The sequence below is a fragment of the Epinephelus moara genome, chromosome 6, assembly GCF_006386435.1.
Source record: "Epinephelus moara isolate mb chromosome 6, YSFRI_EMoa_1.0, whole genome shotgun sequence".
Taxonomy (NCBI): Eukaryota; Metazoa; Chordata; class Actinopteri; order Perciformes; family Serranidae; genus Epinephelus; species Epinephelus moara.
In genome coordinates this window covers 7,419,677-7,445,705 of record NC_065511.1, presented here as the reverse complement: position 1 = coordinate 7,445,705, position 26,029 = coordinate 7,419,677, and the positions used below count along the sequence as shown (strand labels likewise).

General features: G+C 40.5%; 2 protein-coding genes across 2 annotated transcripts in view; one reads left to right on the top strand and one right to left on the bottom strand.

Annotated features, from left to right (window-relative positions):
- The window catches only part of tsnare1 (T-SNARE Domain Containing 1), a 1,274,638-nt gene that overhangs the window by 413,451 nt on the left and 835,158 nt on the right, over nucleotides 1-26,029 (bottom strand). The gene's annotated exons all lie outside the window — the stretch shown is intronic.
- The window catches only part of adgrb1a (adhesion G protein-coupled receptor B1a), a 253,455-nt gene continuing 246,223 nt past the window's right edge, over nucleotides 18,798-26,029 (top strand). Inside the window, exon 1 of the mRNA XM_050047694.1 lies at nucleotides 18,798-19,328. The gene's annotated coding sequence lies outside the window, so the exon portion shown is untranslated. The remainder of the gene's footprint in view (nucleotides 19,329-26,029) is intronic.

Below are 26,029 nucleotides of genomic sequence, written 5' to 3'. Positions count from 1 at the left end.
TGAGACCCTGCATTAAGAGGGGCCCTGTGTTAAAACCTTCAAGACATTCATTATTTCACCTGATTTTGTCTGATTTTTTTTAAGTACCACAGGGCAAACCAGGGGCCATGTAATTTTCAAAAAAAAGGAACTGTTCACATTGCACAGAGGTCCCAGCAGCTAATTTTTGACCTTTCATCTAGCACCACCAGCGGGACAAAACTTTATCTCTGACCAGTGCTTCAGTCCATGTATCTCAATGGCTGGATTTGCATTGAATTTGCTTTCAATATTTATGCTCAGTGGAGTATTCATTTTAAGGTGCTGACCCCCTGTCCTTTGTTCTTGTGACACCATCAGACCAACATTTCTTCTTGAACACAAAAACCGACAGAATTTAATGAGCAAACAGCCTTCAAAGGGCTCTGTGCCTATGTGTATGAGTTGTCAGGTTGTGGTTCTCAGCATGAGCTGGCAGCTAGCAGCTAACAGTGGTAACTTTATAAACAGCGCTAAACAAGAATAACTGACGGGGGAGCAGAGGACGGGTGCTTTGCTTTGCTTGGGAGGCCGGGAGGTGGTGAATGACATGCCAACAAGGTGACACACCTGCCAAGGTGTAGCTGGCAAGCTGTTTGAGACCAGTTTTTTAAAAAAGTGGCTGTGATTTATTGAGTCATTGCTGTGTTCCCAGTGGCTTTTTTAGCCACCAAACATGGGTGTTTTGTAGTGATCCATCACTGCTTTTCCAGCAGCCTTTTAGATACGAAAAGCAGTTGTTTTTTTCTGAGACAGAGCTGCTTTTCCTCCTGGGATTGTGGCCTGAAGAGCGGCTGTTACCAAGACATCACTGATTTTCTTCCTGAAATTGTGGCCTGAACAGTGACTGTTTTTTAGCAAGATGTTGCTGATTGTCTTCCATGATTGTGACCTTTAGAGTGGCTGTTTTTCACAGAGACATTTCTGATTTTCTCTCTGAAACTGTGGCCTGATTTTTACTGAGGCATCGCTGTTTTTGCTACAGGATTGTGGCCACCAAATTGGAAATTTAAGTCTTAAAGTCTTAAGTCTTTTCCCGATCTTAACCAAGTGTTTTTGTGTCAAAACCTACACATTAACCATAGTGTATCAGCTACATAATAACATGCAAATGTTATATATCCGTGGTTTGCAGAAACAACGTGTGTGTTTGTGTGTGTGTGTGTGCGTGTGTGTGTGTGTGTGTGTGTGTGTGTGTGTTTGTTTAAGTCTTGTCCTGTTTATTCTGTAATATTATGAGCTATGATGCCGGTTGTACTGGTTGCATTATTTCTATCTAATTGTAAAGTCTGTTTTGTGGACCCCAGGGAGAATTACTGCTGCATCGCTGTAGCTAATGGGGATCCTAGTAAACTAAACGAAACACCCTCTTAGACACTAAATATTTTCTGTTCCCTATCTGTAAAGCTCTAAACATATTTACATACTGCTTCTATATTATCAGATGAAATGAAAATAGCAGCATCTATTGTGGCCACTTGGGCTCCAGACTTTTAGCTTCTTAATATATTCAGAGGTGGATTATATGCCATGCACATTTATTGTAGGTGTAGCACAAACACTGCATGAAAACCTTAATATCAGACTAGATAATGTAGAGGGAAGTAGCTTCTGACCAATTCTTCCCCCATTTTCCCATTTCACACACAAACTTTAAATGACAACATTGCAAATATATTCTGCTTTCATCTTGGTCGATGCTATCATGTTGATGGAATTATTAACCTTTACAGGGATGGTAGCGCCAAGAGGCGACGGTCAACACATCCCTGCAGTTGTATCTATGTATAGGCCTGCCCTCATTCAGTGCATGAGGAGATACGCGGGGTCGCAGTCTTTCCACACACACATACAATCGCATTATTCACTGTATGCTCCATAAGCTGACACATATTCACATCTCTGGCTCCCCTTTCTTCCTCCCTCAGCAGAAACATGGCTGGGGGATGCGATGTGAGCAGCGATGATTTCTCTGGCTTGGATGCTCCCAGCCTCCCCCGCACTGTTAACACCCCAGCCACAGTGGAAGTGGACCAGGGCCAGATCCCAGCTCAGCACACTGGGCTCGACAAGGCCTGAATGGATCCAGGCACCAAGGATCAATGCATCACTTAAAACAAACCTTGTACAAAAGTCGGCTTTTTAAAAATAGCACTGTGTGATGTGTGATTAAAGACATGGGGAATGTAGCTGCATCCAAATTTAAAAGGTTATTAGGCTCGTGCAAGGTTTGGACAATTTGGCATATATTAGGCAGGGACAAAAGCTAATTTATGAATAGCTACTGAGCAGACTCGTGAAGAAATCCTCACAATGAGAGAGGCTGCCTTTCCCTGAGTCTTTTAGATAAAAGCAGCTAAAAAGGTCACACTCAAATTGGGGTTTAATGTCCCTGACAGTGTTATCCGGCATGAGCTGTACAAATTCAAATGACATGGGGCTGCATCTAGAGATTAGATAGCAACCTGAGTTCACACAAAACAAACAATTTAGGCCAAACAGAAAAATCAGGAAGATTACATGTGTAACCAGAGGATGATGGGCCAGCATGGCTTACACGGTGGCATTTCTCTGTATAAAGTTCACCTGCATTTACTAAATCCCACATGACACTTGACCAGGGGCACATCTCAGAGATGACAAGACCAAGTCGTGAGAACTAAGATGTGTTCAGGTAAGGTAGGAGCCCCGAGCTTTCAGTGCTCTTCTGCATAAATGCTGCACAGAAAATGGCTAGTGTGAGGTGGGTGGATAGTCTGTGGCCTTATTAAATATTTAATTACACATTTAGAGTCTTTTGGCCACGTGCTGAATTAGTCATGTCTGATAATGGTGTGCAATGCAGATGACAGGGCTCTGCAGTCTCCAGAGCCCTGCAGGACAACCTGCTCGTCCACATTACCAAATAGAGAAGAGAAGCTCAACGTGTTTGGGTTTTTTTGTATTAAAAAAACCAACCAAAATTGAACATGGAAGCTTGAAGTGGGATTCTAGCGGCATTCAAAGGAAATATGCTTGTTTGCTGTAAAATCCTGGTCCCAAAAGAAAATCAATATCAATTTCAGCTGTGTGCGTTCAGTACAGAGATAGCTCCAGGATGTGTTTAGCCTGTTGGAGCCTAGCACCGGAGCTGGAGGCAGATGAACTGCTAGTCTTGCTCTGTCAGAAGCTAACACTGCACCTCACAACAACTCCACGGATGTCTTAGTAATATAATGATATATTGTTACCAAGAAAGAGTTGCCAGTCCATTAGAGAGTTTCGTTAACTCCACAGTTAAGACTGTGTTCAGTCTTCTCAGCCCTGTGTCCTTTGGAATTACATTCATAGTGGACTGATTCTGCAGCACAACATTTAAAACACAATTCTAGTTTTCAGTGTTAAAGAGGGACATATGGGTCCAGGTACATAAACTATGTAAACAAAAACCATGTGTCACCTTTTCCCACACATAAACTGGTATAGATCGAATAATTGTGAGGTCATGAGAACTTCTGGTTAGACAAATGGCAGCTGATTGTTATTGCTCAGATACATGAAATTGGCAAACCTCTTGATTTCTGTTGTCATTTTTAGCTGTAACTGCAGCATCTGAAGATATGTTGTTAAACTCGGTAGTCCGGCCTATTTTTGCTGTGCTCATTTTATGTATCATGTTGCTTTGTTCGCATCTTTGATAAACCAAATCTACCAACACCGACACAAAACAAAATACCCCTGTGGACAGGGCTGAAGCAATATGTATTTTAGCCACCAAGTTTTTATACACAGGAAGACCACCTAAAAATAGGCTTATACACTCCGCTTCCATTGACAGTAGACTACACAGCTCTGCGACAGATAAATAGGCTATGCCTTTTTGTTTTTTTGTTTTAACTGTTGTGTCACATTCGATGTCACAGACAGGCTGATAAACAGGTTAGTAAGCAATAGAAAGCAGTATGGAGCCCTGTGAAAATGTTCTTACCTCTTCAAAAAGATGGAACAAGAACAGCCTTAAAGCAACACAATGGAGGATTGCACTTTTTACCTCATGGGGTCCCCCTACAGACAAAAACGGTATCGTCAGTTACAACTGTCACAAAAATCTGCATGCATTTGTTGACAAGCCAACAATACCGGTGAACTTCCTGGAGCTGGCCGTGTAATGCGCGATCATCATGTCTTCAGAACATGATTAGGCCGATTGCTTTATTTATTTTTTCATTTTGGAAACTCAGAAATGAGTTGCTCTCTGCATGTCAGGGCTGACCTCCTCCTCACAGCGTGCGCGACACAAGCACATCACGCTCGCGGTGCTAACAGCAAACTGTTAAAGACAAACTAAAATGAAAGCTGTGTGTATGTAGGCTAACACTTTATCTTAAAATGTACCTGAGGCAGCCGACCTGCAGACAGTTAGTGTCCTCAATAGAGGGTAACAGCAGTAACAGCGCCAGGTCACCATCGGTCCGGCATCCTTCCTCCTCTTTCAGCTCTCGCCAGCGAGTGAAAGCCAGGCCAATATTAATCCTTGTTCGAGCTCTTGTTTTATCGCTCTCCCATTGTCTTTTCTTTGTCTCCTCGGACAACACCTTCACCTTCTTCCTTTTCTTGTCGCTTCAGCCATGACAACCACGTCTAACTTGGTTCACCTCAGTTCCGCTACGCTACTGTAAAGAGAGGAGGGGGATATCATGAGGAGGGGGATATGCCGTATGCTGTAAAGCAGCCGAATTTTGTAGCCTTTTTTGTGTCTGGGTTCCTACCCAAACCCCGAAACTGCATAGTGCCAGTGCAAGTGAAACAGACACTCTCAAGCAATGGCGGAGGTGTCATCCAACCTATTGTGAGTTGATGAACCATCACAAGGATCTTGGATATATATTTTGAGGGCTCAAAAACTACATTGTGTTGCTTTAATGCTGGAGACTTCAGTCCACGTCTGGTCACATGTCACTTGTGTTGCAACAATCTTTCCCGAAACTTAAACTGAGGTTTAACAGCAGTCCCACTATAGATACCTATAGTGTGTGTTTTGATTTTTTTTGTTAAGTGTCAGATTTCGCCCATTGATAGAGCCACTGCAGGAGACCTCTGTGTCTTAACCCTTATTGTCAATTAAACTATTAATGAGGAAAACTGTCTCATGGACACTTGTAAATTTGCATTATTTAATTTAGTTTAAGATACACAGACATGGCTTGCCACGTATGTCTTCTAAATGAATGGAGAACTATGGCCATGCCATCTGTGTGTTCTCACTCTTTCAGTCACAGACAAAGGTAGTGCCGGTCATCACAGGCAGATCTGCAGTAAAAATGGCTTCACTAGATGTATGTTACAACTTGCATGATGATGTCTTCTCTCTCAGCTATCTCCACCCAGCATCAGAAAACATAATCATTTTCCTCTGAGATTTTAGCATTTTTGGATTTGGAGTCCATAGCTAGCTAGCTAAGGTTCATTTTGACATGACCTCAGCAACATTTAGAGGAAAAGGTGCTTAAAAACCTTTTTAATATAATAATAACTAGTCCATACCCATTGAGTACAGCATAACATACCATGACTTAGTCATACCAAAAATTAGAAAAAAACAACATTCGGCCACAGGGGGAGCCACAGTGATCAGTCGCATTTTAGCCATTTTAAGCGTTTTTCTGTTCTTATAGCGCCACCCAGTTGCCAATTAGAGTTAAATTTATCCAGTCACCTTGAGGCGTCCTCTTCTACAAATCTATCAAGTTTAGTAAAAATCGATATGGAGGTTAGGCCTAGATAATAAATTAGCTCTCTAGCGCCCCCATTTTGTTTGATGGGGTCAATAATGGAGGGGTCCCCTCAGATTATGTGTGGTCATANAGATATGTCCATTCAAAGTTTGCAATTTCAATCGGTTGCTATAGCGCCCCCCTTTGGCCAATTGATGTAATATTGCTTCATTCGCATCCTCCCATGACCCTCTACCACTGTGCCAAATTTCACATGGATTGACCAAGTCAGTGAGGAGAAAAACGTGGAACAGACACACCCACAGACACACCCACAGAGTTTTCGTCATTATATAGTAGGATAAATAATATTTTTTATGGTTACAATAACGGTAAATAAAAGTTACAATGTTTTTGAAAAGTAAATGCTATTCATTTCCACATGATTTTACTTTTTTAAAGCCACAGGGAGCCACCGGAGAGAGGCTAAAGAGCAGCATGTGGCTCCGGAGCCGCAGGTTGCCTACCCCTGTTCATACTCTTTGGCTGCTGCTAACTGTTCACCAGCGTCTCTGTGTTTGTCTGCTGTTTGCTGCTGCAGGTAGTGTACAGTAAGTTTTTAGGGCTTTTTCTCTAAAAAGAGCTGCCTGCTTCGACTGAAAACAACACTATGAGAGCAGTGAGATGAAACTATAAACAGTGAAGTTGTGGGTTGGACAACTGAACCATGAGCTGAAACTCGCTATAAAGCTCTGTAAAGCCGAGGAGAGCTGCAGAATCAGCTGATCACTTAGACCTCTTTCACAATGTCCCAATGTTTCCACACTATCATCACTATCAATTACAATCACTTTGAGTGTTTTATTTGCCCAAACTTACATGTTGATGGTTTAGTACTTCTGAATAGCTGACAGGAAGTGCAACCAAAGTGGTTGTTGAAATATGTTTGAATAACTGTACCAAAAATCACAATTCAATTTTTTTTTTAAACTTTTTTTTTTTTTTTTACATTTCTCTTTATGTGAAACTTTTTTTTTTTTTTTTACATTTCTCTTTATGTGTAATGAACAAGTTACAACATGTGACTGAGCTTTGGAGTTGCTGGATAGAGCTAAGCTTAAGGTTTTCTCCACCTACCTACAAATTGAAGCCAAATACAAGGACAAGCAAACATAAACATATCTTTGTAAGTTTTAGTTCCACCACAAGTGTCCACAGCAGCTTCAGTGCTCCTTGTCATAGATTCTCTGAGTGCACTGAACTCAACTAGAGGGATGATCTGTTGACAGTGAAGGTAACAGCATATGAGTCCCATCATTTTCACACTCATCAAACCTTTTAGTGGGCATCCATGATCTCTATGGAAGCATCTGGGTAAGGCTTAACCACTCATTTATTCATCTTTTCTTTTCATCCATCACCCATCTGTATTTCTCTACTGGATGCAGAGAGATCCACTTCAGCTTTTCATGCTCAGTTCTGATCATAAAGTTCTGATGACAATAGATAAAAACTGGCTCCACAAGGGATGTACCCAAATCTCAATATTGCATCTGGGCAAGCACAAATAATGCAAAGAAAAAACAGATATTTATTCTACCTTAAAATATTCATTATTATCCAGGAAAAAAGCTTTGTTTGACCTGGATGGCCACAAGTTAAAAATGCACATTCTATTTGCAACATATGACTTTGATTTCATGAATAAGTCGTTTCTTATACCACACATTATTAAAAAAGTGATTGCTATATTCTGTTGTTGCCTCCACAGATCAGCGCACAGCAGGGTGGCTGAGAGCTGACTGTTCCCAGCTTTCACTCAGGGAAATTTGTGCATCAAGGAGGAGGCGGCATGTGCACTGAGTGAGTAGTGAGACAAAAGCCTGTTGTGGCAGCTGGATTTCTTTCAAACCCTAGAAATTATACATCAAAATGAAGCTTAGAACCTGTAGTTTTTACTTATGTGTGTTAATTTCCTTACTTTAAAAAACAAATATTGTCAAAATATTGAAAAACAAAAAAAACATTTTACCTCGTATTTGAGTCAAAATTCATCTGTTACAGACTCGTGACTTAGGCCCCACACTTTGGAACCAGAAGTAACCCTTCAGACATGGTACCTAGACCCTAGGTCTGTTTAGTGTTTCCACTCCAGACAGTACCCTTAAATATGGACAGGGTTTTTGACTCACACTGCTCCGTCCAGCACTCGCTGTATTTCCTCATCACTGGTGACACAGAGGGAAGTCTGCACCTGGTTTATTGTCCACAGAACGGGATTGTATGCCGACATTATCAGAACAAAATAAAACAGGCTGCAGTGAAAGTCTCTTTCAATGAGATTGAGGATTAGAATATATGTAGTTCACATAACCCAGTCAAAATTAATATAAATGCTTGAAGATCCACTCATTACTAAAAGTGTATGTCATATAAACACTAAAGTAATGGTCAAAGTTGTCACAGTGTGTTGATGGATTCATGTAGTCAGCTCATGCATTGAGTAACATAACAACAAATTGCCGGCAGTCTACCCAGTGAATTAAGTTGTTTCTTTTCTCTGACTACAGCTGCTGCAAGAGGCAGCAGAACATCCTCTCATTTTATAGTTACAGTTTACTAAAGTATGTAAACTCTCCACGGTATGAACAGTGGTAACATAAGTCTGAATATAGGCCACATCTCAGCCCTGAGCAGAGTGACCGTCCGCTACTGACCAATCAACAGGCAGTGTTCACAGCTCCACCTTGGGGGGACAGTAAGGAACTGTTCCATTGGTACCATCCACAACTTTTCACGGTGGGAACAGAAAAAAAGTGTACCGTACTGCTCGGTGGAAACAGGGCTTTAGGAATGGTTCCGTTGGTACGTCCACAACTTTTTACAGTGGCAACAGAGAAAATGTTGTACCGAACTGAATTGAGCCGTATTGGACTACTTGGTGGAAACAGGGCTTATTTAAACAGATGGAAATAAAAAGGACTGTGAAATAAATTTGACATTACAACATAAAAGTCCCCTGAAATAAATAAAAGTAGTTATTGTAAAAATGTCCTTTAAAAAAGGTTTATTTATGTATTGAGATGTATAGATCCATCTAGATATTTATTTGCATTTATTTTAGAGATGCGCGATATTGGATTTTTTTGCCGATATCCGATATGCAATAACTCACTTGGCCGAAAACCGATACCAATATTATGAAAAATTATGCAATTTTCTTCCTTGAATCCCCTGACTAAACATACCTCTTAATCTGTATGCTTGCTCCCTGGTTCGTTTTTATTTTCATATGTATTTTTATTCATGTTGGCCTCCTTATGAAATAAGATAAAATAAGATACACCTTTATTGATCCCACAATTGAGAAATTCCAGTGTTACAGCAGCCAAGGGGAAAGAGTCAGATAAAAGATTTCAAAATTTAAAAACTTAAAAAACTAGGTGAACATATTTAGTGCAAAGTGAATACCTATTGTATGTGCAAAAAAACAACAACAAGGGGGACAGTAATGCTTATTATGGTGTCCCTAAAGTTTCCATGGTGCAGTTTATTGTGAGCAGTGCTGGTTATGTAGCCTGACAGCAGCAGGCAGGAAGGACCTGAGATAGCGTTCCTTCACACACTTCGGGTGAATCAGTCTATCGCTGAAGGAGCTCTCCAGAGCTTTTATCTCCTTCTGCAGAGGATGGGAGTCGTTAGTCCTCAGAGATCATCCTCCTTTCTCCCACCACCTGCACAGAGTCCAGAGAGCATCCCACGACAGAGCTGGCCTTCTTGATCAGCTTGTCCAGTCTCTTCCTATCTGCAGCCGAGATGCTGCTGCCCCAGCAGACCACTCCGTAAAAGATGGCTGATGCCACCACAGTGTCAAAGAAGGTCTTCAGGAGCGCCCCCTGCACTCCAAAAGACCTGAGCCGCCTCAGCAGGTAGAGTCTGCTTTGGCCTTTCCTGTATAGTACTGTTATGTGATTAGTCCAGTCCAGTTTATTGTTAAGATAAACACCCAGGTACTTATAAGATGTCACCATCTCAATGTCCTTTCCCTGGATGTTCACCGGTGTTGGGGGGAGGAGTCTGCGCCTGCAGAAATCAACCACCAGCTCCTTGGTCTTCCCCGCGTTGATCTGAAGGTGGTTCCTCAGGCACCAGTCCACAAAGCACTATCATTTCATTGTCTGATTTACATGCATTTATAAAGAATATTTCCTTTCAAATTTAAAAGCCCTACATAAAATAATAACTCACAGCCTTTTGTTTTCTAAGGGTGTTTTTCTACTTGGTGTTGGTCTAAGATATGTGTCTGTTTTAATTTTTGTCATTTATATTCTTCATACATACTTGTGTCATATTTGTATATCTTTGTGCAATGTTGTTTAGTTACCTATGCTGTGTCATTTACCTGATGTTTTGTACATGTTGAATTTGTCATTTAGAAAAAAGGGTTCGTCATATCAGCAGAAATCAACACGTTGGCCATTTCCGATATTTCATTTTTCAAACCAGTATCAGCCTACACCATTGGCTTGTCGACATTATCGTGCATCCCTCATTTATTTATATAGTCATTTCCTCATATAGTTATTTCAGGATTTATTCTATAGACGTATGTATTTATTATTTATGTATATATTAAATATTTATTTGTTTAATATTGACTTAAAGCAGCTGTGCAGAACTAAGTATTACTTTAGATAATACCACATTAGTCCTATTTAATGAGACGTCTGATATGATCCACGCCCCCTCCCAGTCTTCTATCCAAATGCAGAGACACATAATTATGTTGGTTGTACAGATACAGATGATGACATGTCTGTACACCTCTGGACTCCACAGAGCTTTTCTGCAGCTCATAGGTATGGCCGCACCAACTGAAAGGGGTCATCTTCATTGACCCATTATTGACCCTCACCCCAAAACACACACCTTTTGTTTTACGCTTTATTGTTTTTGATATTGTTCTTCAGGAGTCCAACTCCCTAAACCAATTTAGTATTAATGACATTATGTACAGTCTATTGACCCCCAGTGAACCTGGGGCTTTTGGGACCCCTGGGGCCTGGGATGCCTTGGTGGCAATCCATACTTGTCCATAAAACCACAAAACCAAATAAAAACTGAGACTCTTTCAACCGCAGTGTAAACACAGCCTATGAAATGTTGGTCCACATCCATCCACAGAAGCAAAACACTATGGCGACACCACAATGAGGTCATAAAATCATGTCACATCATGAAGCATGCTGGCAATTAAAGCCAATGTGCCCAAAATTACAACGTAATTTTCTCTGCAAAAATAGATAGACAGGAGTGATTTACATCCCAGCTTTTGTACTACTTTAAATGATGTTGAATAGCAATACTCATTCATGCCAAGCATTAATGAATTCCTGGAAACGTAGCAATCGTTAATTCCTCCGTGTCAGTGTGAGGCATTAGGAGATGGGGTGTTTCTTTTTAAATGCTCTTTTATTAGTTCAGCTGCTAACACAGCTGCTTTCCCCTCATACTCATCCCTGCGCTCTCCCCATGCTCTTGGACTCTGGCTGAACATAATTCCAACACAAAGAGCCTCAGAAAATGCACTCTCAGCCTCCCGTAAATGCAATTCATGACAAGGCTGCATAAGACTTTGATTCTGCCAGGAATTTGATTGCTTCATGGGTGCAGCAAAAAAGAGGGGATGTTGGCAAGCATTTCAGGATACATTGTGGTATATTCTGCAGCTTGAAAAGAACATTACCTCAGATGTGTTTGCAAACATGATCAGACATCACAATTTTAAAGGAAAGATTTGGAGGCACCAACACTTCAGTCATCCAGTTCAACCCCAACATGAAATATTCATACGTGAAACAGCTTGCTCATACGTACCACTGACAACACTGCTTGCTAAGTGGTCTTGAGATGGATTTCTGTGTGTATGTGTCCTTGTGTGCACTTGTACATGCCTGTTTGTGTTTGATTGAAGTGGAGACAATGACAGTTAAGGAGGGAAGATGTATTTGTTTGTGCTCTTGCCTGTAGAAGCCTCTCAGATCTCTCTGGCTTTCACATCATAAGGGTTTCCCAGCTGTGTGCCCATGCCCAGTGGCAAAACTGAAAGTGTGTTTATGTATGTGTGTGGAGGAAAGCCAGTGCTTGGTTACATATTATCTACATCTTGAAGAGAAAGAGCGTGAGACTGAGGAGGAAGATGCAAACTCTTGCTGTGGTTTGTCCATGAAGATTCAGGGTTAGGGTGCAGCAGTGGGCACAAACCATAATGTTTAACATGTTTGACATCTAAGTTTAGCATGAAAGCGTGCTAACATTTGCTAATTAGCATGAAAGACAACGTACAGCTGAGACTCAGACCGGGAATGTCTTGGTAGTCGGTTGCAGTTCATTCTGTGGGGAACATTAATGTCTGCATCAAATTCCATGACAACCCATCCAATAGTTGTCGAGAGGTTTCACCTTGAACCAAAAATGTCAACCTGCAGGTGGTGCTAGATGAACAGTCAAGGGATCGCCAAAGTAAGTAGGATAAATCCTCTGAGGATCATGAATGTCAAAGTATTTCTCAGTATGGTTTGGCTGAAATAAACCCTTAATTTATCCAGTTAGATGTGAAAATATGCTGGCTTTATACACGCTTAAGTTACTGTTTATTTAAACAAGCGCTTTAAGTGGACATAAATTGACAATGCTCCATTGTCCAAGGTGTTATATTGCAGCTGGTGTCTTGATTAATACTGGCCCAATTTCAAAAACTGTTGTTGCCGTTAGTAACTTTAACACAAAAGCATGAGAAAAAAAGGTCCAGGCTGGAATAACCAAAGTTACCCTCATGACAGAAACTGTGGATATTGATTTTACCCAGAGGATGAGCCCCAATGTTGGAACCAGTGCACCTGATAATACTGTATTTTTAATACGTTTTTGATTTCACAACTTCCGAGGTTGTCATTGGTTTCAGTTCATTTTTAAATGCTATGAAAAAAACACAACTTCCAAATGAAGGCTGTATTCCGGTAAGCAAGTGCCAAGGTTTGATATTGTACCTGCTGGCTCATCAGACATGCTTCCTGGGGTTTTTAACAACAGAGCCATCGTCAGTGTCAGGAGCCATACACATGCTGCACCTTTAACCGCCTGGAAAATGTAAGGGTGCTACTTTTGTGCTTCTTTTGTTCCAGCTTTCAAGAGCGTGGCAGCAGGTTGCGTCTGAAGTTGCTAAGCAACCTTAACAAGCACTGTTTCATAGTGTATTTACCTGAAATCCTGAGTGCAGAGCTGATCTTCTTCCAGGCCTGTTTGTGTGTAGTCCTATTCTCTGTGGGACAGAAGTAAAGCTCTGGCAGCCCTGCACTACAATGATCAACTTCTTCTCTATATTTAATCACAGACTGAAATATGTCTGTCGGCTGTGATTGATTGTTCCACGTTACATGACATGCGGTGTGCGCTGCTGTGTTCCAAAAGTTGAACTCTATTAATCTCAGGGCGCAACTGTCGCTCCCTGAAAATAGGAACACGTGCATGTCGTGACTGTGTTGCTCTGGTGTTTGAGCACACCTGCCACGCATCTACATTAAAAACAATTAATTTAAGCGGAGAAAAAAATCACGGCCTGTGTTTGGCCCCTTAGTGCTTCCACCTGTGCTTTTCATGCTATTGTAGGTCTGAATGTCTGCTGTGAAAAAGGTCTATTAGAGGAGCCAATCTTAATCCAATGTGATCTTGTCAATAGATGAGTTTATATCTAAATGCAGTGCAAATTTTAACTGAAAATCAGCAAAAGAAAATGCGAAATGATGTGCTTTTCCATCCACTACTTCTATGCAAATACTGGGAGTTGGTTCATCAAGATGATGCAGTGGGTGGCACTAATTCTCCAGTCAGGTGCCACTGCAGAAGAGGGCAATTGAAAGAGTGCCAGTCAAACCTCAAAGCAAACAATGCATGATAACAGGGAGCACACTGGACAATGGAAACAGAGAGTTTTGAAAGAATAATATTACAGCTTTGTGCTCTTGGAAGAGATGTGCTGACATAAGCATGTTGAGACCCATCCAGAGATGACCGAGAGAGCTTGCAGTGGCTTCTGTAATGACGAAATGCCATGACTGTATGTCATCATTTATTATATGAATCTGTTTCCATTGCACTTGGTCACATTTGACATTTATCAATACACTTTCCCACCTCCCCCAAGCAGAAAAACTTGTTTGTGATATTACATGATTTTCTGAATTTGGGGCGTTTACATTCCCAGATTGAAAAATATCCAGATTGATTATGTACTTGAAGACAAAATGAAAATCTGGGATCTTGAAAACTGCTTTTGATTTACATTGATAACATTTGTTTCTGCACACTGACAGGAAACTCTGTCTTTGAACCTTGACTGTGCTGAGATTAACCACCCTCCAACACTCAGCCTTCTGAATGTCTGTTCACACTGCTGCCAAACAAGTTCACACAATGCAGAGATAGCCTGTCAGTGCCAGGGAAAGCTCTCTGTGTTTCTCAGAACACCAGAGTTTTGGTGTTGGGTGTCTGTGGCGACTTCGCTGTGCAGGTGCACTGGAAGTGATGTGTTTAAGAGGAGAGATGAATTTATTTTACAATACCTTTTTTTTTTTGTTTCTATTGTCTTTTTCTGTTTGTTTACGTTTTGTTTTATTTTCCAGTGAATCATTTGTTTGTGTGAGCTTCTGATGTTTTCCTCTGCCTACTATGTGTGCTGACAGTTTGAAATGAAGATTTAAAAAAAAAAAAAAAAAAAGGCAGGTGAAGAGACCATTGTTAGGAGCAGCAGCTAGGAGTATGGCGAAAGCTATATGGCGTCCAAGAAAGTTTTTGGAGAAGACGCTTCAGATAAACAACAAACGTGGTATACAGAGGAGGGATTAAAGTAAAAAAAGACTTAAAGAGAGCACTCCTGAGTGTGGGGGAGCTACGATGAGCTCAGCTGCAGCTTTACGTTAAAAGCACGCACTGACAGTGTTTGTCTAATCAAATTTTTTTGGAACATTTTAAGCACTGGTGAAAACTAGTAGTAGTTCAGGAAAACTCCATCAATCTTACACCTCAAAACCTGTTTGTACGTCTTGAGCAGTGCTTCTGCATATATTAGCAACAAACGCTTTGTAAGTGTACCTAAACATCAACATACGATGCCTTTGGTAGCGTCCTGTGTTGATTTTGGACGTCTCAAATGGCACTTTTTACATACATTGTGTCTTTTCGAAATTCTTTTTTTTTTTTTTTTTTTTACAGGAAATGTACAGTCTCTGATTGTTACATGATTACAGTCTTTTTCAAAATAAACTTACGACTTTGGTAAAGCCCCCTTTACGTTTATTTGTTTGTAAAACAAAAGCACATGGTGGTTAGGTGTAAAGAAAAACATCATGGTTTGGCTTAAAATAAGTATGGTTTTTACTAATGTAACATATCACGTGACATACGTTGTGTGACACACATTGCCAGTGTAGCATGCTACACATACTAGCACACTAAGCTGTTCATAAAATAACTCCACTGATGTTTTGTTTTACTTTTGAAACAAACAGTGGGCTCTTGGGTGAAAATCCAGAGTGTGTTTGTCCCATCCACCTCCCGTCCTGCCCACCCTATGAGGGCTATGTTCCTCACCACACTATGGTAGATGCCAGTGGCATCAAATATAGCCACCCCCAGAGTGTCTGGCATTTCTGACGTCTGACGCTGAAACGGCAGTATTTGGCGAGTTGGGAGTGAGAATGGGTTGTCAAACTACAGTTTTGAATATGAAAAGAAATTGGGGAAGTGGAGAAAGACTGAACTGAGCTCACTGGACCTTTGTAGCTCCTCATCTCTGCTGGAGGCTAGAGACTCCACGCTGTGCTAGTAGCGGCTAACATAGCCTGGAGTCTAACTCATAGTAGTTGTGTAAAAAGACAGCGAAATGCGTAGGATAAAAACGAAAGTATGTCCGGTTCTGTTGCATCAGATTTTACCTTTTTTTGTTTTCTTTTAAAGAACAAATTTATTGTCAGACTGATGCTTTTTGGTTTGTAGGTCAGGGTCTTCTTCTCTTTCTCTGTCAATGTTTTGATTCTCTAGCTAACTACCATCTGCTTATATTCACCAAATATACACACTTAAGGAATAATGACCAATGATTGAGAAGGTTATTACTTGGTCAATCTCATAGCTGACCTTAGGGATATGCTAATTAAGCAGCTGCTTAGGGCGGCCAGTACCATCACGACTGGATGCCTGAGTAAACATAAACAGTGCACATGTGAAGACCTCTCACTTCTTTCCAGAATTCACTTATTTCTCTATTCCTTTTTTGAACATTTTTATATCAGGAACAGGTTGGGCAACAGACTGATGTGATTTCATTAGAAGAAAACAGAGCTGAGCTGCATATTGACATTTTATCAGGCTATAATTTATTTCTTTCAGTACTTTAATTGAAGTGCAAAAACACTTTGTGGTGATAATTTGCAGTTTGAGTGACTTACTGTTGTCAATGTGCATTTCAACCAGGGCCTTGGTTCAGATTCTGCTCAGGGTCCTAAAACTGCATGAGTCACATCTCTCCGAAATGTGACGTAGGTCAAAACATCACCTTGCAGAGACACGCGACTACATTTCCTTTTTATTGGCACAGCCATTAGTGTTGTCACGAAAGCGAGAATTTCTAACTTTGATACAGTACTTTGAAAAATTTTGATATTCAATACCATTTTTGATACCATGGAACAAATTGCATTGAAGGCATACATAAATTCTTATTGGAAGACAAATGTAATATATATGACAACGACTAGTTTTCTTTTCATGGTTAGTATCGGAGAACAGCAGAATGACTGTAGTACATATTAACAGTAAGAGAGCGAGGAAGTGTAGCTGGTGTATCAGTACTGCAGAAAACAAGAACTGAATCTCTGTTAAATATCCAAAATTGATATCTAAATTGATATTTTTGACAATACCAACAGCCATCATTATGACCACAATAACTGATATTTCAGAGCATCATACAGTGACCAAAAAGGAATGTTTTTTTTTTATTATTTAGTTTTACATTTATATTTAAAATGCTTCACATCCCCAAGGCTGGATTACCAAATGGTCAAAGTAGACAACTGCCCCGAGGCAAGAAGTCCTTGAATAAGCATTGCAGCACTTCCCCCAAGGGGCCCCAGGGGTCCTTTGTTGCCAGTGAGACACATTATAAGTGTTAATAATTAAAATACCACCTATTGTTGAGGGCCCAAAAGTGGTTCCTTGATTTTTATCCAGTTTGAGACCCTGTCTTGCAGTGGGATGCTGTATCAAGATCTAATTTTAATACCCTTTTTTAAATTGAGAATCACCTAAATGATCAGTATTAGTGTTGATATATATATGAAGGCTGCAGAATGCATACTTTTATAGAATCTGAGTTTGATAAAAATAACCACAAACTGAGACACAGCAAACCTGGGGCCAGTTCACTCAGCAGTACTGGAGTCAGTTTGTTTCTGGGTCTCTGGGCGAAATATACTGCAGCGTCCATGTGTCTGTTGTGTGTTGTTGATACTAAAGGCAACTGGATGCACACAAAATGCACATAATGTCGGAGGAACTGCGGGGTCTCAAATTTGCCTGTGGGACCCTGAGCCAGGACTTCTAGAAACACTGAGGTCAAAAATTCAAACCCCTTCGGCACCACCTCGTTTCCCAAAGGTGTTTTTGACTGGCAACTATGTAAAACTTGTACATTTTCTAAATATTTTAATTGCTTATACAATATGATTTTTTTTGAAATTCAGTTATACTTTCTGTAAATGTAATCTCCCTATAGGATTTTTCAAAAGCTTTCTTCATGCTGCAAGGATTTTATCCTAAGGAAATCCCTTTATTAAATATAATTAAATTATTTGAGATAGTCTAAAAATATAACCATCAGCCTTCCAACCTCAGCATACGTAATCTGTATGTAATTTGTGGGTTGTTATAACCCGTAAAGTCACATACTAAGAACATGCCCTCAGGTGTCTTAGCTACAGCCCTGCACACCCTATTTGACTGAATCTCCCTGTAGGTGAGGAATGAGTTTGGCACGGTGGAGAAATTGGCTGATGCTGTCTCTCCCACACAGACCGGTGGTGCATCACAGAATTAGCTCCATCCCCTGAATGCCTTTTCTATACCCTGTGTTGTGGCTATTTATTCTTAACATTTCCTCTTTGTGTGGTAAATGTAGGTGGTGCCACAGACCTGACACAACATCCAATTGACGCTGTTTGACTCCAGAAGAGGGGGCTGATGGGTGAATTTTCTATTGAGAGGAACCCCCTCAGCTTTCAACACAGTAAAAGGCAGAATCTGGCAGGAAATTGGGCGATTTTGCCTTCAAAGTAAAAGCATTCCCAGGGGGAAGCCTCTGTTTATTGAATGCTGTTTCATATTTTTTTTTTTTTTTTTTTGCTACTGNTATATATATATATATATATATGTAAGAGCAGGTGTGATGTTTTAAACTTTTAAAACACAGTACGCCTGTGTGTATGCTCTGCAGGTTTTGGTGGTCATGAATGCATACATATGGCAGGCCTCTTGGAAAAATATACACAGCACAACGTTTTATTTACTTCATTTTTATTTATTTATTTATTTATTTTTGACTCCATCTTTACTTATACACATCTAGGCAATGCTTAATTTTCAGAGACTGACAGTCTTTTTAATAAAAATAAATAATAATAATAAATCATAATAAATAATACTAAAAATGATAAAAACAAACAAACAAAAAAAACAGGAAAACAGTGACTTAAAGGGTTTTTTTCGTCATTTAAACGCATTTTTCTAAACTGTGTTTTCGTTTAAATGTGATTAATATTTAATGTGAAACTGATTTTATTCTCTCCTGCTGCTGCTATAGGAGGTGAGCGTTGCAGCGTTTCTCCCCAATTAAGTCTTTTTTATTTTGAAAGATTTAGCTGGAAGTCATATTGGTATAACCTGACTCTCTTGACAGTAGCGCGAGCCCCGGGCTTCCAAATAAGGAATCCGGCTGTTGCTGCGCGCGGACACACAGACAGACAAGGACGCTCCAGAGCCGCGAGCTGGGGACGGCGGTTCCCGAGACGCGCGCGAGCCCTCTTTGATTTGCCGCTCCGTTAAACCTTCACATTCACCTGGAAGACTGTGTAACCTGAAGACGGAGATCTGGAGAATAACTTTTTTTGAGACGAATGTCGGAATTTCTGGAATAACAAACTATTTTGAAAAAAGGAGTTTCCCTTTATAAATTAAAGAGGAGCGGAGGACGTTTCATTTTGGAACAATGTATGAAAAGAGCTGTCGGTGAATACACTCGGGATTTTCTGAACCCATTAAACGCACTGGAAGCACAGTCGGAACTAACGGAACTCCTCTCTGAGTTTTCACCTCTTCTTTATCCCAATTAACGTTACATCTAATTTGCTCTGTGTCAAGCCGAAATTTCCGTTTATAACAAGGCGTTTGGTGGACTTATCCTCGGACTTATCCCCAGGCTTTTGGAATTGGTGATTGCACAGTGAACGCACCGAGCTCTGACCACTGACAGTATGCATCAAAGGGACTGCTAACTTACTCAAGGTAAATTCCCATTTTCTAAATGAATCACATTCACTCTTATTGACCTCTTGCTGACATCGCTGCTCACCTTCAAGTTTACTGTACACACACATGCCATCAACACAGCTTGTTTTGTGTTGCCTCTGCGTTTTGTTTTGGTGAGATGCGTGTCGGTTTTGTCACTGTTCTTGGGCGGTTTGGGGCAAAATGAGCCAGAAAAAGAGACTGATATCAAGTTAGAATATATTCTGTCGATTTATTCTTGTTGTTGTGATCCCCTCTGTAATGTGGTCTGCGTTAAGCCTGGCTGGGGAGTAGCACTGGATTTTTTTTAAGTCTCACACACCCAACCGGTATGTTGTCAGAGAGTCGCACCGCTGGTGGACAGTCGCCGTCTGGGCTCCTCAGTCCGCCCGTGAGGATGGAAGGAGGCACGTTACTCTGGGGATACGGTGTCGCCTAACTTCGTTCAAAAACATCCTATTTAATGAGTTTATGCTTGTGCGCAAAGGTTAAACACCAACTTGGACATCATTCAGACATTTTTATATTAATTAAGCGCAACTCTGTAAATCGGCACATATGAAACACACCACGCGGGATTTATCCCCGTAAACACATGCATTTTAACTTTTGAAATTGGTTCCTTCAGCCCCATATCTGAAGTTTTAATTTCAGCCAACACCTCATGTCTTTGAGCCTCCGTAGCCGATGTGATTTTGGAAAACACCACCTGATATGCAACTCGTAGAATGCCCAGTTTTCAAAGCAGTGTTGCCAGTGGGCAAGGCTGCATTAAAATGCACGTTATTTTGAGTTGGGTTTGACGTTTAGGTTCTCCATCCGACAGAAAGCGTTGCGCATCCGACCAAACCTGGTGCATGACTTGTCGGAGTTAGTCATATTTTAATAAACTAAAGTATAGATCTTATTCTTAGATATCTTAGTATTTAACAGTCAAATAACAGGCTGAGTAATGTGTAGTAAGTGTGAAGAGAGACAAAGCTAGAGTGAAAATAGGAAAGAAACCCTTAGTATCCTTTGACACCTTTAGTTTTCCCCTTTTGGCCATATGGTATTTATTTGTCACCTTACACAAACTTTAAAGCTGGATATAATTACCAGCCATCTTTCGAGAAATCTTGCATGGATTTTTTTTTTACCTTCTGAAACACATGATGAATGTGCTCAAGTCATGTCTTGGTAATACATGATGATAAGGCAAATTATGCCCACTGATGCTTCAGGGAGAAACCAGAGGCACGTAGCTGATTTCTTTGCAGTGGAGTAGGCAGATGAATGCTTTGAGCCTATTGCTGTGGCGCACTTTCAGTCAGCCTGGTATCACTCACTGATGGCCAGCAGTCTTATTCGCCACAAAATGGTTTGTCATTCACTGTCCCCTTCTGGTGCAAGGAGCCTCCCTCAGCTCTCCTTGTGCTGCAGTAAGACTCACTAATGTCCAATTTATGGCATGCTGCATGCACAAAATGATGAAAATAAGACAGACTGGGTAAGCTGCTGTTTTTGAGGAACTTTCAAAACAGTATTTTGGTTGATTTTTAGGTAAGACGTGGAGAGAATTTTTTTTTACTTCTATGTGTGTGTGTTCCTTGTTTGGTTGACAGTATGACAAAATATTCTAATTTCGTTCAACTTCAGACATTTTCAAGTTACCAGAGCATACTATTGGGGGCGCTATAAAAACACATAAGCCCGTCCCTTGGATAAGTCAGGTTAAATTTCTATTAGCTTATGTGCTGAAGTGATCCCTGTTGATTTATAGCAGCATAATGTGGGCTTTATTACAAAGGGACAGAGCTGAAAATGCAGAGTCATACTGTGTTTTTTCACGAAAAAGGGTGTATTTCAACAGGTGAGGACATGGTCTTTAAAAGCAAACTGGCGAATTCAGCTTTTGACATAGAATGTGCAGAAGTTTTTAATTGCCGTTACTGTTTTGATGCATGAATGCTTTGATATAGGAAGGTTTATACATGCATGTTTACCGCCAAGGCAGGAACTTAAGATGTCATAGTTGACTGATGCAGTGTGTAATTTTGAATGCTTCCAGACTCAAATCAATAGTCTAAATTAAAATTGTGTAAAAGCCTCAGAAATAAAGTTTAAAGTATTTTAAGGCACTTTGGGGCTAGTAGCTCTTTAAAGCAGCCCAACAGTGCATATACATTCAGAGATAGTGATTAAAAGTGCCCTTGCCATGCTGATACCAATGGTCACTCTGTGTAGTTTCTGCTAAATCCAACCCTTGTTTCTCCTTTACTAATGCATCTTCCACTTAGGGGTGTATGTAAAAACTCAATTTCCATCAGAGGAAAACCTGCAGTACTGCCTTTGACCCATGTCACTGCAGTTTCTGATGCCTGCAAAAAAGCTTGTATTCCCAAGGGTGTGGATTTTTCTCAACATTGGGGGAGACACATTTAAAGCAGATGAGGTTTGGGGTTCTCCCCTATAAAATTTAGAGTGTTCAACACTTAATTTTCCACATTCTGGTGAATTTTCACAACCCAATTTGTGCCTTTCCTGCATCAGTTTGAGGTGGAAGTGCTTTTAATTCTGTCAAAATAAAAGTCCTTTGTTGCTTTCATGTTTTTATAAATATGAAGGGGCGCATGGCCCCTGCATCCCCCCAAAAATCTACACCTATGTGCGTTCCCCAAAGTGTCAGGGTTGCCGTAGTTAAAATGTATGTTTGTCCTCTCACTGATATTAAAATTTGGAAGCCTTGCAGATGCTAGTCCCAAATCAACCTCCTGTGCAATTTACCCAAGACATGAAACCATAAAAAAATAATGGACCCTCCTGACCTGCTTAGGAATATTTCTGGTGGTTTCATGATGTTTTGTTGTAAGAAATGTGCATTTTTGTCACAGTGCCACTAAGACCTGCCACAACACACTGAGGAGAGTCAAGTGTACAGGACATGCCTGCTCTTATGACAGCGCATGCATTTCTGGGACAGCACCAGGTTCAGAGTCAGAGAACCCCCTTTCACCCTCAGGTATGAATATTAGCAGTCAACTGTTTTATCCCCAAGAAAGAGAGCAGATAACATAAATAGACTCAACAGTAGTGCCCTGACAGGCACGGCTGGCTCGGAGTCACAGGGATGAGGCAAGCCGGCAACACAACACAGGCCTTTTCAGAGGCATTCATGCATGTTTTTTTAACCTAGATGTCCTCCTTTGTTTCTGCGTCTTACATCCTCCTGCTGCTTCGGAAAATACCCGCGCCGTCAACTCACTCGCCCTTCCCTCCATCCTCTCATCCTTCTGATCGCTCCCCCTCCAAACAAGGCTGCAGTGTCCAAGGCTGGGTGCTATCAGAGAACCTCATATCTGAATTTGTGACATCAGAGGGAGGAAGAGGAGACAGTGAGGGGGGGAAACAGAGGGAGTCATTGAAAGAGGGACGATGAATAGATGGGTGATGAGGAGACAGTCAGCGGGATGATAGAAGATGGATTAAAGGCAAGATAGAGAGGGACTGTAGACACAGGGCTGAGTGACATAGACAGGCAGTGCTATTCTGCTGCCTCGGAGCTTCACAGATCGCTTTGTGTGTGACACCCACCATGCTTTGGAGTAAATACACAGCAATCAGTCAGCACAGACAGGCTAGTCACACACACTCACAACATAGGCATTTTAAAGGTGAAACATGCCAATATTCCATGTCCTGAAAGTTCTTAATGGCTTCTCGACAGCACTGTGGGGAGAAGATCTTCGCTTGGAGGTTGACCAGATCATGCTTTCCTAATTAGGGACTAAACAAGGAGCTTGGGAAAGGTGCTTAATGAGGCTTGGCCAATGTGCAGAGTGAGACAGGAACTTAGCCTGACAACCATGTAACAGCCACAAAGCTCTACCACAAAGAGCCTCAGTAGCTACATTCACACCTCAGCCCTCATGCTCAGTTCTGAATTGCTGTTTAGTTGTGATTGCTGTGTATGATTATTCATTTGGAGGATGGAATTTGTGTCTGATGCCAATATGAGTTGATGTAGGTGTTGAAACTGACATGCAAAGTACCTGTGACGAAATGTAGCACCTAATAGCTAGGCCAGTCATCTAGTTAGCGGAGGGAATTTTTACTTTGAATTAGAGGTTGGCTGACTTATTGGTTTGGCCAATAGTATGTTATACATAAACAATCATCGGTGGAGCTTTCCTCCGATAGTGGCCGATGGCTGTGCAGCCTCTACCAGTCACACATGGAAAAACATCACCAAGCGGAGCTAAAGAGAGGAGGGTTGTTTTAAATGAACACTGGGTACAGCGCCAGAGAAAGCATCTCCCTTCTGCTGTGTTACTGTGTCTAACTGTATTGTGCTTCATTTTAACATGTATTATAAACGTGAAAGTGACTGCAAACACTTCCTGTTTCAAATTGGAAGCACTCTAGCAATTCATACACTGTCCAGCCACATACTAGGTTTTGACCTAGTCTTGTTTTTCTGTGTTTTATGAATCAATAAAGTATTTTGAGTATTCTGAAAATAAAGACACTCCACTCTAAAGTATCTTGTCACAAATTTTATTTGATTTTTTCAGCCCAAGTAACAGAAATACTGCACCTCTCATGGAGGCTCCATAGACAGAGTGAAGGTGATGTCATGGTGTACTTGAGAATCTCAAGTTGACTTCAAGGAAAATTAATTGCTCAAAAAAGCAGATTGATTTATTTAGATATCTTTTACTTTGCCTTAGATGTTCAGTTCAACAGTTATCCAGTTTCTAATAGAGCCAAAAATTGTCCATTCCTGACTGTTTTTTGTGAAGGGTTGGATATCGGCTGATTAATCAGCTGTTGGCTTTTTTCCTGCTCCAAATTATTGTTATTATATTGGCCTTTAAAAATCCACTATTGGTTGACCTCTGCTCTCAGTAATAAAGTTCAGTCAGTGAATACTTCACCAACAAATACCCTATCCACTAACCAAGTAAGAAATGTCAGTTTCTATCAGTTGTTTTCTCTTGTCACTTCCATTTTCAAGTGGCGATGTCCTTTGTTGAACTGTCTAAATGCAACCTATGTTGTTCGTATTTAACCACATCTGCAGTGGATTTGTGAATCTTAACTTTTGGTCAAGAGCAAATGTAGAAGTAGAATGACGTATGGTGGTTGTGGTGGATGGATGAAAGTGTGCACCTTTGACATAGAAAAGAGTGTCCTACCAACAGCTCATGTGGTATTCTTTTAACCTGGTAGTGATCATTAGTTAACCAAGTACCTAAACAGCAGTATCAAGTAATATTTTCTGTGAGTTCACCACTATGACTGACATCTTTCACATTGCACATTGTCATTTGACATCATTTTTCAAGAAATATGGATTAGTGTAGTTTTAATAAGGTATTGTAACCTGAACCTAGGAATGCACGATAATATCAGCACATCATGTATCAGTATCTGACGATATTGTCTTTTATTGTATCAGCCAATATCAGCTTTAAAATGAACTATTAGAATTGTACAACATGCTTTTTCTTATTTGGCACAGTGAATGTTATAAATATTGAAAATTATTTTATTTCATGTCTCCATCTGCTGGTGGGCCATCATGATAAGAGTATGCATGCATAATATGATGTTAATTCCACTACAGAAGAGACTTGATGATCACTAAAATTATGTGGGGAAAAAAGTGGATATTTCGGTATTTCGGAGTTATTGGCCAAATAAGTTCTTATATATCAGCAAATCCAATATCATGCATCCCTACTCAAATCATAATTCAATACATCTAACTAAGTACTTTTTGTTCCTCCACCCAACCAAATTGCAACCACAGTGGCTGAAGACCAGAAAATGGTTGTAAGAATCATTTCTGTAGCAGTAATTTGTAGTGGTTCTGAAAGGGATAGACAAACAATATCATCTTGCCGGCTGTGGGCACAAACACACCTGAGAAACACCAGAAATTAAGCATTTCTTTTTTAAATTGTGTCAGTGGGCACAATTGTTGTTAAGACACACAATTTTGTAATCTTACGTCAAAGATCGTCATGGAGTGTGATTGGATAGATTGTTGTCAGGGTGAAACTTGGCACTTGTAAGTCAGAAAACATGAATTCTAAACAGGTAAAATTATATATTCTACCTCTATTTATTCTCCTGCTCATTCATGAGTGAAATGACAGCAGTCGGAACTGCAGAAGTAACTGTGTGATCACTTAATCATTCCTGTTGCTAAGGTATAAAAGCTGGGTGAGGTACTACATGGTGCCTTTTGTTTGGAGACAACTGTCGAGAGAGCAGCCAAGCATAAACTGAGCTTTATACTGGCTGGTTGACAAAGGTATTCATGAGCATTAAAATACAAATCCTGTGAAGGCTGAACACTAGATCAGATACGAGGTATCCTCCAGCATCAGTGTACAGGTAGCCAACTTTTCTCTCATCCCAAATCAAACCTTTAGATTTTCACATGCTTTGTGAATGTATGTGTTTGAAAATAAGTGAACTATAAAAACTACAAAACAAGTATCTTGCAAAAATGTACAAAAACCAAATGATTTTATTGGGCCTGCAAGAATTAAACCATCCCTTGAAAGGACTGATGACTCATTTCTTATTGTCAAGACCCAGTGAGTGAGCTGATCATGAGGAGAAAACAGTGAAGCGTAATTACCAGAGATTTAAAGCTAGTGAGTGGTATGATAAGCCTCTGGTTAGTAAACCATTTTGTGCAGCGC